General features: G+C 26.1%; 1 protein-coding gene across 1 annotated transcript in view; it reads left to right on the top strand.

Annotated features, from left to right (window-relative positions):
* The first annotated feature begins 1,084 nt into the window (after positions 1-1,084).
* Positions 1,085-14,065, top strand: part of LOC129607464 (uncharacterized) — a 71,812-nt gene continuing 58,831 nt past the window's right edge. The window contains exon 1 of the mRNA XM_055518493.1: positions 1,085-1,753. The gene's annotated coding sequence lies outside the window, so the exon portion shown is untranslated. The remainder of the gene's footprint in view (positions 1,754-14,065) is intronic.

The following is a 14,065-nucleotide window of genomic DNA, read 5'->3' as shown; positions in this document are numbered from 1 at the left end:
TTAAAACCTTTGTGTTTCTCATACTAATAAACTCTACCCTTACTAATTCTTTTTTTATATTTTTTGTGCATCTAAAGATGATTGTTTTGGTTCTTTCATACAATATTAATTTGCATGGAAATTGATAGTTGGCCTAAGCAATTCGTCAGATTATAATAATACGTACATACATATATACGAAAAAAGTTTTTTCTAAACAAAATATGTAACTTAAGTTATTTGGAGTTTGAAAACCTTTGACGAACTGGTTTCCAAGTGATGTAGTTTTATGGAAAAACTAGATTCGAAATATAAATAAGCAATAACATAGCAGGATATACAAAAAAAAACGGCTGAAAGAAATTACTTGCCCAGATTGCATTCGAACTATTATCGAAGGATATCTAGAACATTTTAGATTTGTAGATTTGAAAAAAAGGAGTGAATTAATACATAAGTCCTAACACGGATATATATTGTGATAATTTGATGCATGACAGAAAATAATTTATCACTTTCAATTGAACGACAGATAGACACAAAAAAGCAAACTTTTTTATTAAATCTGTAAGTGTAATAATTAGAAGCATATCTAAAAGTAAGTATATCAAATAATTTGGCTGTAGAAATATTAATATACGTCGTCCTTGAAAATCATAGCTATTTTCTAATAAATTTAATTATCGTAAATTATTTGACAATGTGAAAATTTATTCTTTTATTAAAATAATAAAAGAATCGAACTTCTAAATAAGTCAATTATTAGAAAATAATGAAAATGGATTATAAAAAAATTCGCCTTTTCGTTACCTAGAACCCTTATAAAACTAAATTAATTAATTTTATTACAAAATATATGTATGTATAGTTTTATTTAAACTTTCATTGGAAAACATTAGTTTTATTTCAATTTTAAATTTATTTAGCGCTATATCATAACATTGTTTTAGGGAATCTGCTCTAGGAGCCTCACTCTGGTAGCAGTCTCATTTGACTTACTCTGCTAAAATAAGTGTTTGTCAAAAACATCTGAATTTCACAAATTATAAATTGTTTTTAGGGAAAATTGGTAATTAAATACATTTAATACAGAAAGGAGGCGAACTTTTAGTATTCCACACTTCTGCCAATCTATTAATGTAGTAAGTCTATTACTAGGCAAGCAAAAAAAAAAAAAGAAAATTTTGACGCTAATTTAATATGGCGTTTCAATTCAACAAAAAAATTCGTGTGCAAATTCCTCATCAGTATGCATGTTTACTAATATAGTACAATAAAGTGTATATATAAATGTATGTAAGTTTAAATACTAAAAAAAAATATTTAAATATAAAATTTGTGTTTTCTAATTTATTTGTGAGAAATCAAAGAAAATAATGCGACATAATGAAACCAAATCATGAAATTTTTTGTTCAAAGTTTTGAATATTATCAATAATATTTTTATACAAAAGATTTTAGAAAAATTATATTTTTAATACTTCATAAAACCAGTAAATCCGCTGCAAATTCAATTAAGAAGTTCAGAATAAAATAAAAATTGACGCAAATTTAATATACTATTTGCAATACATAAATTCGTATGCTATATTATAAATACGTTTTTGTGAACAGTATGCATATTTAAAGTACTTATTAGTGCAAATTTATATAAAATATGTACGTTATATTATATCGTACATGAAAAAAACCAGAAATATTAATAAATATTCAATGTAAAAGAATTCCACATTTTTTTTTAATTAAGCTGTGAGAAATTAAGAAAGGCAAAAAGGTAAATATTAAAAATTAATTTAATTTATAGATATAAAGAAAAGTTTTTAAAATTAATTTAATTCATATAATTCTTGTTTAAAATTTTTAAATCAAATTTTGTGTAATGTAGGATAGTTTGATACGCATATACTTAAATATTATGTATATGCATGTGGGTGCATGTGTTAATTTAGTAAACATAATTTAGGAAAAATAATTTTAATAAATCTGGCTCTACATAAAAATCTACACTCTACATTTAAACCTCTACAATATATTATAAACTTGTCTATCTGCAGTAAATCTAGACATTTAAAGCTACACTCGTACTTTAAAGACATCCACCCTAAAATCATATACATATTTTAAAATTTAATAAAAAACAGAAACTGCCAGGCACTTGTTTTATTTTTTAGAGGATATAATTAAGTAAAAGTATAATGATTCTAAAAGTAATAAGAAACACAATTACTAAAGAGATCAAAATACAAGAAATTGTTGAACTTGCATTAAAAGTGTATTCCAATTGTAATATTTATACAACCTATACATATGTATATACCTGTCAATATATTTACACAGAAAACTTCCAATATCCCCTTTATGGAGTACGCAGTGTCTTCCAAATTGTTAGTCAAAACATTTAGCTATAGCCGTGTAAATATTTGGCAAAACTTTAAATTTGAAAACAAAAATATACTGGTGTATATGCATTTGTGTATTGCGTAACAGAAAAAAAATTAATACAGGAATACATTCACGTTAACTTAAATATTTTAATAGTACCTATGTAAAATGAAAAATAATTACTTGCTGCTCCGCTCAAAATAAGTATTAGGGATGAGCGATATTCACACCGATAAAAGGCATATCGATATTTATACATTGATATTAATCCATAGATATTGCTGTAGCGATAATTAACTGTATTGCTTGTGTGATAATATCCTACAAATTTTATAAACAGTAAAAAATATAATATAAAATATCTTGATCCATATGAAAATGTAAATATTAATACAAAAATTGTACAGGAGCCGTTGATCGATCAACTTGGAATATGATTCTAATAAAAAAATATTTAAAAGCGTGACAAAGTTAGTATACTTCTTCTATAAGCGGGAAATAAAATACAAAATTTAAAAATTTTTTAAAACTGTAATATGTATAAATTCTCTGCTTTTGTTTGTTTCGCTGCTTTAATATTATTTTTCTAATACCTAATTAAATATAAATATGCCTATACATAAATCAATAGTAAAATTATCATACTCTGTTCATGAAAAATAGTCAATACATTTTAAATAAAAATTTGTATCAAAAAAAGGAAAGGAAAATCAATAAAAAGGAAAGAAACAAAAAAAAGTAGCATAATAAAATACTTATGTAAGTAGTGAAGTAGAATTAGTGAAGAGTTCTGATGTATGTACAAATTTATAAAAATGAGAACTTAAATTAAAACTATCAGGTAACTTTTTGAATAGGACAAATTTACTCATAACAACTTAGCAGAGCACAATTCTTCTGCTAATGCTCATAAGCAGAAGAATTTAAAGGACATTAAATTTATATGCATACATTATAGGATTTTCAATGTGTAGATATTTACAAAGCGATTATATGAGATCCATTTTAATTTCATATATTTTTATTGTGCTAAAAAGAACCTTTGAATACGTGCGTATACTTACCAGGTATTGCATAAATTTTCTCCTATATAATGTAGCAAAGTTACGAATTTCATTTATATATATATGTATATATACATATAATAATTTTCTTAAATAAATAAAGAAAATTATAACTATTAGTGCAATTGCTATGAATATTATTTTACAACTTTGTTAATCGTTTTTCATAATTTAATAATTACCAATCATTAATTAAAATCAAAAATTTAATTAAAACCAAAAATTTTTTCAAATAGTTTACAAATGTGTGATTGGTATTAAGTATTTAATATTTCAATTTGTGTCTCTGTAATTATTTTCTATCGTGTTCATTTTTCCCTCATACAAAATTGCAATTATATATATGTATAAACATATGTTTGCAATCCTTATTCAATATACAACATAATATTATAGAAAATAAAAAGAGATTCGTATAAAAATTAATATTTAAATGTTATTTTTAAAAAGGAAAACTGTTTTGCGCACTATCCAAAATATCTTCCATTTTTTTCTCTTTCTTAAAATAAAAAGAAAATTCATATTTTTTTTTTATTTTATTTGAGTTCGCCTTTTTCTTTTGTCATTTGCCTTCCAATGCAAAACCAAAAAAAAAAAAAACAAAAATAATTTAAATAAACTTTTTACTCAAAAAAAAATAAGAAATTCTAAACAAAGGCATAATAGAAAGTTTATGTACGTACGTATGTACGTATATAAAAAGAAAATTTTTAAAATACTATTCCCCCAAATTTAGTGTTTTGTTCATCCTTTTTTAGGATATTTGCCGGAAATATCCCATAGTATGGAAATTGTAATTATTTTTTAAGAAAATGTTTAATATTTAATAACATGTTATATTTTTTTCAAAATTTCATGAACATAGAATTTCTTAAAAAAAAATGCAACACATGTAGGGCTTTGTCATTATTTTTGACTAAAAATTTAGTTGCATGAAAATTTAGTTGAAATATTTTAATTGTCCGAAAAGTCGTATTTATAATTTGAGTTTTTTGCAGGAATAGAAGTTTTTACGTTGACGTTCTTATAACGGTATTTAGTATATATCTTAATGTTATGTATACCCATACTGTATTTTTTGTTCATGAAAATGTGTAGGCATTTATTTTAGGTTTTTTCTTCTGATTTTTTAATTTCAGCATGTTTTAGGTTAGCAGAGTAATGAAAATTGTTTTTTTAATTCAAAAACTAATTCGTACATACATATACGAGTATGTATTTAGATTTCATCGTTGACATACATATTTGTCTTTTAAATTTATAAACGTTGCCAAGAAAATTACAACTAAGTTATTTAACTGATTTTTCATATATATTTGAAATATGATTTGATGTTTATTCTGTCTGTGATTTCTGACTGGTTTTATTTCTTAATAATCCAAATCTGAATCAAACTTTTCAGTTTGCAACTGAAAATTTTTGAGATATTTATGAACGATTTATTTCAACTAAGAGAAAATTCATTCTCAACATTAGTGAAAACCCGTTTCGAGATAACGGTTTATTTTAAAGGTCAGTTCAAAAGCCTGACATTTTTTTTATTTCTTTCCTTTTCCTTATATTTCTTTATAGCGACAAGAGAATATATGAAAATTTTACTTCTACTTTTAAAATTAAACATTGATTTAACCAATAATAGTAAAACATGATGCAAACTTTAAGAAGCCATAACGTATTTTTTCCAATTTACATATATAAAAAATTATATAAAAAATTATATTAATTGTAAAACCATTATTGCTTATGATAAAAGACTTTAGAATTAGACAGTTCTGGCAAATAAGCACAGTTTTTTACCAATTTTTTGATATTCGGTTTTACACACCAGTAACTACTCATATAAATTATTCAATCTTGTTTTCAATCTGTCATTTTTCGGATTTGCAACCACTTTATGAGGGTATTTGTTAGATATTGTTATCGCAAATTTAAAAATAAGAGCCTTTTTTGCGCTAACGTCAAGAGTGTAAGAAGTTTACCTTAAAACATACCGCATTGCATACAAGGAAGCTTACGTGATGGTACTAAATTTCGGATGTCGAGTTTTCGGTGTGAAAGCGCTTCTCCATGGTAGGGAAGTGTAAATAAACTGTTTTTGGAGAGATGTTGGTGTGCCGGGCTGTGTTCGGCTGAACCAATTTTGAAGAAAATTTAATTTGAAATTTTATTTCGGCTAAGTCATGGACTGATTAATTCTTGGGATATAACAGGGAACTGGAGGTTTTTGCGGGCCGATTTTACATTTTAGCGCATATAAAGAGAAATAATTAACCGATTTTTTTTTAAATTTAATATCTAAATTCGGAGTGGTAGAATAGGAAACCCATAATTTTTTTGGAAAAATCCAAAAAAGATCTAGGCGTCGATTCAACATTTTTTACCATATCTATGGAGCCTATTCTTGAAATTATATATTTAAGTTTTGGTTGTTACCAAAACTATCTGGCGAACTTTTCGTGAAATTTGATAAAAGAAAAGCGATACTTTACTAAGAGCCAGATTTACATTTTTCTAGTTAATTTAACTGAAAGCTTACTAGTTTTATTAAAATTGTAAAGAAATGTTTAAAACGCATTTTCATAACTAAGGTGGATAATATACATTGTAGTTGGTTATTTACTGACCACTTCAATTTTTTTTAATAATACATTTATGAAAAATCAACTTGTACGTACATGATCAATATTTCTTGTCTACGGTATCCGCTTTTGAGGTTGAACTGCGCACACATGCCGATGGCGTACATCTCCGCCTAAAAGCCGCTGGGATGCGTTCTCAAAGGTTCGAAGAATTTGGTCCTTGGCTCAAAAACGCCCGCATCCGTCCCCTCAGAGGTTTGTGATCCATCCGTGTACCACACGATGGCGTGTGAACCGATCGGGTAGCCTGCGAGACTTCCTTTCAGTTCTCTTTGTCGCTCAGCAATGAGGTAAAGTTTTTTCGAAGCTTTATTTTCCAGCCATATAATCCTTAGGAAATGTAAGGAGCGGAACTTTTCCTTTAAGACACCACGGGATCATGTCGGACAGTCTGGCTGCCGTCGGAGCACTAAATTCTTTCTCAGTATCCTACGGGGTAGTGTGGGGCTGTCTTGAGAGGCTCAACAAACTTGCTGGATGAAATCGGCTCATACTGTGTTGGATGCCCGAATATATGACTGTGGAAGGAAACGAATCGACCGACGCGTTTGTACCGTTCATGGGCGGTTTACCTTTTGGGAGAATACGGGATTCTCACCCGCAGGAGAAGAGAAATACAGAGAAACTACGTGCTTACTCCGGAGGAGCTTCAATTTTCCGGGCCTCCAAAGTTACTCGAATTCATCAGAAGGGTGGGCCTCGAATATTAACAATCTATACGTACATACTCTAATCCCCCTTTTATTAAGAAAAAGATTTGTCGTAAATATGACACTTTCATCGATAAAATCGAATTTTTTTTATTTTGCAAAAAGTTGTTAGGATTTTAGGAAATTTGTAAGCATCTTCTTATAAGAAAATAATCTATTAACCTAATATAACACCTCTTGGGTCTATGTGTCTTTTAAATCACATATTATATGATATTATATGGTTTTTGTATATTAAAGATAATATATAAGTAACACATTTATTTATTCAAACAACACCATTTTCTTAAAAATTTTAATTGAAATCTTCATATTTTCATGTCTCTTCTTATAATTAAAATAAATTTATAGAAAGATTGAGAATTTATAGAAAGTAATTTTTTGAATAGAATTTTTCTCTTGTTGGTTTTTTCCAAATACGTAAAAATTAACTCAATACTGGGAAAGTTTACAGATATTTTAAATAGGTATAAATTTGAAGACACAGTAAAATAATTTTGCCGAAAGATATAACTTATATTAATAAAAATGTTTTGACTCAGAAAAATAAATAATATAGATTTCTGTATGTATTTTTAGTACAAAAATTTAGTTTAGTATCATTAAATAATTAGATGTTAAAATTAAGTACTTCGTTTAGTATCGTTTACATTTTCATTTTACTTTTTGTTTTCTCTTTATTCTTATGAAACAAAATAAAATATTCTGAAAAGAAAAATGTAAAAGTCAAGCAAGAATAAATAAATTGTATAACATTCACAGTTCTGATGTATAGATAAAAATTATCTTGCGCAGTGTTTTTTTAAAACCATATTAGATTTAAATGAAAATAAATAAATATAAAAATCAAAATTGGCGGTGTAAAAATTTTGCCTATACGTAAAAGACATATATAAATAGCTATTCACGTATATACAAAGATTGGCATACAAATACAATTATATTTGAGTATGTAGAAAATACACAGTACGCTTATAATAATAATACAACATTTCTGTTTGGATAATGTCCTCTCCATGCCAATTTTAAATCTTTCAACTTTTCTCATGCTATTGTTTTCTGTTTTATTTTTTACATTTTCCCTATGTTCTGTCTCACTCACCTTTTCATTCCCTTTGTTGTTTCTTGCTGTTGTTCTCTGATCATTGTTTAACAAGATAAATTATTAGAAAAGCAAGAAAAAACAGCAAAGAACCTAGAATTGTTTACCCCAAATAGAATGAAAATAAATACATATGTATTCATAATATGAGTGTATGTATTTTTAAAAATATAATATAAAAAGGATACATGCATTAAGCAGCAACCAATATCATGGAGACAAGATATTTTTTATTTCCCTTTTTTTATTTTTTTTTTAAACACAACGCAAGCGGCATTAAACAAAAAAAAATAAAAAAAAATAAATTAAACATTAAAAAAAAAAGAACAGTAAAGAAAAGTTTTTCTTGTTACTATTTCTTCATTTCCAAAAAGGAACCTTAAAATTTTTGTGGCTTTTTTCTGCTTTACTCATATTATAATATAAGAGCAATATTAGTGTATACACGTACATACATATGGAACAAGTGTGTATAACTTACATTAATTTTACACATTCATATATTTTAAATGCTATATTCAAAAAATTATATTCTAACAAATAAAAATAAACAAAGAAAAAATACAAATGATTTCTTCAAAAATCGATACAGGTCGAATCCACATATTGAAAATAAAAATCCTCAGTCAAAATGTATTATATGTTTGAACATCTATGAAAAAAAAAATTAAGGGAAAATATAAAGAAAAACAAAATGCAACGAAGCAACAAAAAATTTTACAGAGATGTTTTCATACTGCAAAATTCAAAGCTATTGAAATTTATATGCTGTATATATATGTATATATTTACATATATATATATAATATATATAAAGATCTTTGCTCAATATATAATATAGTAAAATTATTTAAGTATGTATATATAAATTACATAATTTATAAATTTTTGATTTCATTTCATTGAGACGAAACAATCTTATTTAATTTTTCTAATTTTTTGCTAACTAAATTTTTTTAAATTATACTGATATTACATATATGCACGTACATACATACATAATATACACATTTTGAAAATGGAAAGAAAATGTTAGTTTGAAGTCCACATTCATAATTAATAATTTTCTGTTTGTTTTCATTGTTTTTTTTTAAATATTCCAATGAACTTTTACAATTTTGAAACCGTTTAAGTTACTTCCCTCTACAAATCCTCCGCATTTAAGTTCGAAAGTACCTTACATTTACTTATACGTTATATGGTCTCATTCATTTTAGTTGATTTTTTTTTTGAAATCCTTTATATTCAATTTTCCAAAAAGGATATTTAGAACAAAATAGATTAGTACGTACGTATATACATATGTGTATAGGTATTATCTTCAAAATAAAAATCCTTAAAAAGTTTACATTTAAAAAATTATGAACACAAAATGTTTATACAAATAATTAAATTATAACTTTACCTTACCAAGTAGTAGAGGAGCAAAGCGCATTGAAAAGAGAAACAAAAATGACGAAGTTTTTTGAAAAAAAAAAACAACGAACATAGGAAAAAAACTTAATAACTACCAATTTATTGCTGAAAATATATGCTAGTTTATTTAATTTGTTATTTCTGGCAACGTTTATATGACATGTAAAAAAAAAACGTGCTCAATTTTTCCATACCCGATTTACTTTTATTTTCCGTCTCCGCTACGTATAAAACGCATTTAGGAAAATTGTACAATGTCAAGAGCTTTTACTATACGTTTTGAATCTGTAAAGTTACGTTGTCTGTATTATAAAGTATGGATTATAAAAATTGTATTCCAAAATGTATTTAAAACTGCAGCAGTTATTTTTTCAATGTAAAGGTATTGAAAGTTCTGAGACGGTAGTACAATCGTATTAATACCATACTATTACTTTTTATTAAGCATTATTGAAGTCACGGTGTATGTGGTAATCCAAATTATCGTTACGGTATTCCGAAATTGAGATCGATTGCCGCGTTATAATATATTTTTGTATAAAAGTAAGATTGGCTTTTGTATAAAACTTCGAAAATGATGAAAGTATCTTACATCCAACAACGTACGTTTGGGATTAGAAATAGAATATTTTGGTGAAGCATATTCTCTAATTACTTACAAACACAATAATTAAAATATTAACTCCTATACTATTATAAAAACGGCAATCAACAATAGAAAACAGAGGCAGGTATTATGTATTATGTACGATATTGTAAGGAGACTGATATACGGGTTAAAATATTTTTGCCCAATGTTTTTGTTTTTGCATTTATGTACATATATATTTTTATTTTTTTTTGTATTCTTTTGTTCGTTTTGTTGTAACTTTTGTTTCATTTTAAATTTTTTTTTGATTATTTTTTTTTATGCTTGATATTATGCTTCTCAAGAATAATTTTTTTTCTTGCTCTAAAATTCTGAATATACACAAGTATGTATATACATTGCATAATTAAAAATATATGCTTATTTAGTTGTTACCTTTTGTTTACACATACATACAAAAAAGTGCTGTGTGTGAACTTTTGTTTTTAAGGATTTCATTTACACATTTTATTTTAGTCTGATTTTCTACTTTGCGATGTGATATTCCTTCGAAATCCCTTGAATATTTCGCGGATATTAGTATTGTATCGCCAGCGTTGCTAACGTATCGTTCCCTTCCCCCTACTGTTGCTAACGTTATACTTAGGTGTGCATATGGATACTTAAATTTGTACATACATACATATATATACGAGTATATTGAGAAAATTAAGTTGGTTTGAGAAGTAAAGCGGAGTTTTTATTATTTTTATTTATTTCCATCATATATATAAACATTCATATAATAAACATATTATGTATTTTTTCATACACATTGTACATTTTTTAATAATATGTACATATACATATTTGTACATACATACATATGGAGCTAAACAAAATAGATTAATGTGGGTATATTTCACATAATATATGTACATATGTACATATATATAATTTTGTAAGCTTTTTAAAATTAAATATCGAGTCATATATCCGTGCATACATACAATTTATTATTATATTTTTATATAAAAATATGTACATATGTTCATATATCGCTTATTTGTATGTATATATGTATGTGCATAGATATTTTATTTTCGAAAAATTTTTTGCGAGCAAGTCCAACATAAAGTACTTAGTGATAAAATAATGTATGTATATATAATTTAAAGGAATACATATTATATGTTCATTTGCAATCATATAAATATAAGTATGGTATAAACACTTTAAAGTAAAATATGTATGTACATTCATATGCATTACAGCGACATAATATATTCAACATAAAAATAGAAATATAAATGACACATTAAAAAGAATAAAAGAAAAAGATAAGAAATAAAATAAAGATGGTGGCTTAAATATATTTTAGATATACATAAATAATGTGCTATTGTTATATTTTTATTGCTATTCTAATTGAACCTATAAATGAAATGATTCAAAAAAATCGTTTGCATTTGTAATAATTTTTTTTGTTTTACAAATTTTGTTTTTTTTTTAATATTTTTATTTTTTATGCATATAAAAATTAAAAATCAAATAAGAAAACAATTACTAAAATGGACAATTAACTGAAACGAACACCTATTCTTTTACTCTTAGGTATGTATAATTGCATATATATACACACATACTAATGTAGATACATACATCTATACATATTTTCTTTAAGTTTATTACTCATCTCTTCGTATTAGATTATAAACCTTAAGTCAAGTTTTCAAAGGCAATAATCTTTCATCGAATTGTGTAGTAAATTTTGACAACACAAAGATCTTGCAATATAAATATGTTCAAAAGGTATGTACATATAGTGTGTGTAGATCTATTAAAATCGTGTATGTATGTATATTTACACATTCATAAGGTGTGCGTTACATCGAATATGTATTAATAAATATTTATATGTATGGACATATATTTAATAAAAATAAAAAATTACTTTCCATTTTTAATAGAAATTTTTAATATGCATATACCATAAACTCCTATAATGTAATAATAAAGAAGACTGTGGCTTATACCTCCATAAGTACATATGCATGTAGGTACTTATAAATATGTTTTTATTTACTTTGAAGCAGAAATACAATTTTCTTATTAAACACTTAAGGGATTAAAAATATAAAGTATATACATAAGTAATTATGTATGTATGTACATATCTACAAACATATTTACATTCGTTATTAAAAAAATAACAAGAGTGCAAGAGAATTAATTATCCTGTATTAAAAAATGATAAAATAATTCAATAAAAAATTTTAATATTAAATTCAATAGATTATTACGAAAAAATCGATTTTCCTATTTTTATATTAGAATCTTCATATATATGTATTTATGTATGAACATACGGCAGTGAGAGGAATGTACAGTGTGAGCAGCGCTACCAAAAGTGAAAATTTATCTGCAAAATGAAGGTTTTTTGGCTATATTTTTATTGAACACTTCAAAATAAGATTTTTAAAATTTTTAAATCTTACATACAAAAATTAAGGTTTTTGATGCTACTGAAGTTTATTAGAATTGGAACTTTTTGCACTTTTTTTCCATATTTTCCAAAGTTCATAAAAAAACATTTTGACCAAAAAGTTAATTCAATAGGAAACGCACAGTAACGCTACTTGCATGACCGGACTTTTTTGATATTTTCTGCTGCAACTAACTCGTGAATTAAATCGTGATATTTTTACCTTTTCCTACTTTTTTCAATTGAATTTTAATTGAAGATCTCGAAGGATTCGTGAAGACTTTTATTAAACGAGTCTTCAAAATGAAGATATTTGGGCTCACATATTTGGCAACACTGAGTGTAAGATTTATGGAGAAAGATTTTATTACACATTCTCTTATTCTTCCCTAAACTATTTTGTTGTTCTCTTGTTTTTTTTCTTATTTATTTTGTTTTTTATATAAGTTTTATTTACTACATTACGTATCTTTATTTGCTCTTGTGTTTTTCACTGGTTATATTATATTTTCATACTCATTATTTTTTATGCATGTTGTTTCTGCTCCTTCAATTTTTATGTTTTTACTTACTATTGATTTATGTAAATTCTAATTTCTGAAAGCTTCTACTGTTTTTTCTACTTTTTAGAGTTAGTTGATCGTTTTTAGCACTTTTCCAAAAAAATTTTGAAAAAAAGTTCTTATTAGTTTCACTCTGTCAGTCCGACCGTCCGTCCGTCCGTCCGTCCGTCCGTCCGTCCGTCCGTCCGTCCGACCGTCCGTCCGTCCGTTTGTCCGTGTGTCTGTTTACAAAACTTCTACTCCCTTGAAGATAGAAGGCTGACATTTTGTATGTATATAGATCTTTAGTAGAAACTTATTTCCGTAGAATAAAATTTTTACCTATCTCCCCCCTCTAAAAGTTATACCCCCTCCAAACCCTAAAAATGGCCTTTTTTAACTATTTGTTGCAATGAAACCATAAGCATTTTTGAAATTTTGTAAACGCATAAAGGCAGCGGTTTGCTTCCCCTAGCGCGGTATACTATAGTTAAACTTTAGAAAAACAAAATGGCCGTTCAAATTTCCCGTTATCTAAAGTCTTTTTTTCCAAATTTTTGATTTCGTTTTTCTTCTAGACCCCAGCCTGTAGAAGCTTGAAATTTTAAGGGGCTTATAGACATTAACAAATAGTTCATTTTGTTAGAAGAAAATTTTTTTCCATCTCCAACCCCTCTCAAGTTATCGCCTCTTGAAATTTGTAAAATTTGAATTATTGGCGCCTTATATTTCCGAAACCGCAAACGTTTTCAAATTTCTATAAATATAAAAAGCTAGCGGTAAATTCCATGACATTAAAAAATATAATTATTTTTCTTAACTCACACAATTAACCCTTAAAATCGAACATTATGTTAACCCCTCTTTATATTAATTTTTGCTTTATTTCAAAGACTGCATGAATGCATCATCCTAAATATATGCAACCCTAGAAATAGTTAAATATGAATGAAAATAATTTTAATAGTGTGATAGGTATACATAGACTGTATTTAAAAACCGGATTTTCACTTGTTGAAGGGAAAAGTGCTACAATACAAACCATTGGTTTGACCCAACTTTATTATTTATTGTATTGTTAATGTTAAATATTTTTCCAATTTCAAATTAAGTGAAAACAGGAAATAGGCAAAACTATTTCAATTTAACCCTTATGTGACGTGACTCATCGTGTGCTT

Source organism: Condylostylus longicornis, unplaced genomic scaffold, assembly GCF_029603195.1.
Source record: "Condylostylus longicornis isolate FDR11 unplaced genomic scaffold, ASM2960319v2 ptg000027l, whole genome shotgun sequence".
In the NCBI taxonomy this organism is placed as follows: domain Eukaryota; kingdom Metazoa; phylum Arthropoda; class Insecta; order Diptera; family Dolichopodidae; genus Condylostylus; species Condylostylus longicornis.
The sequence above is the reverse complement of the archived record's forward strand: the minus strand, read 5'-3'. Positions and strand labels throughout refer to the sequence as shown.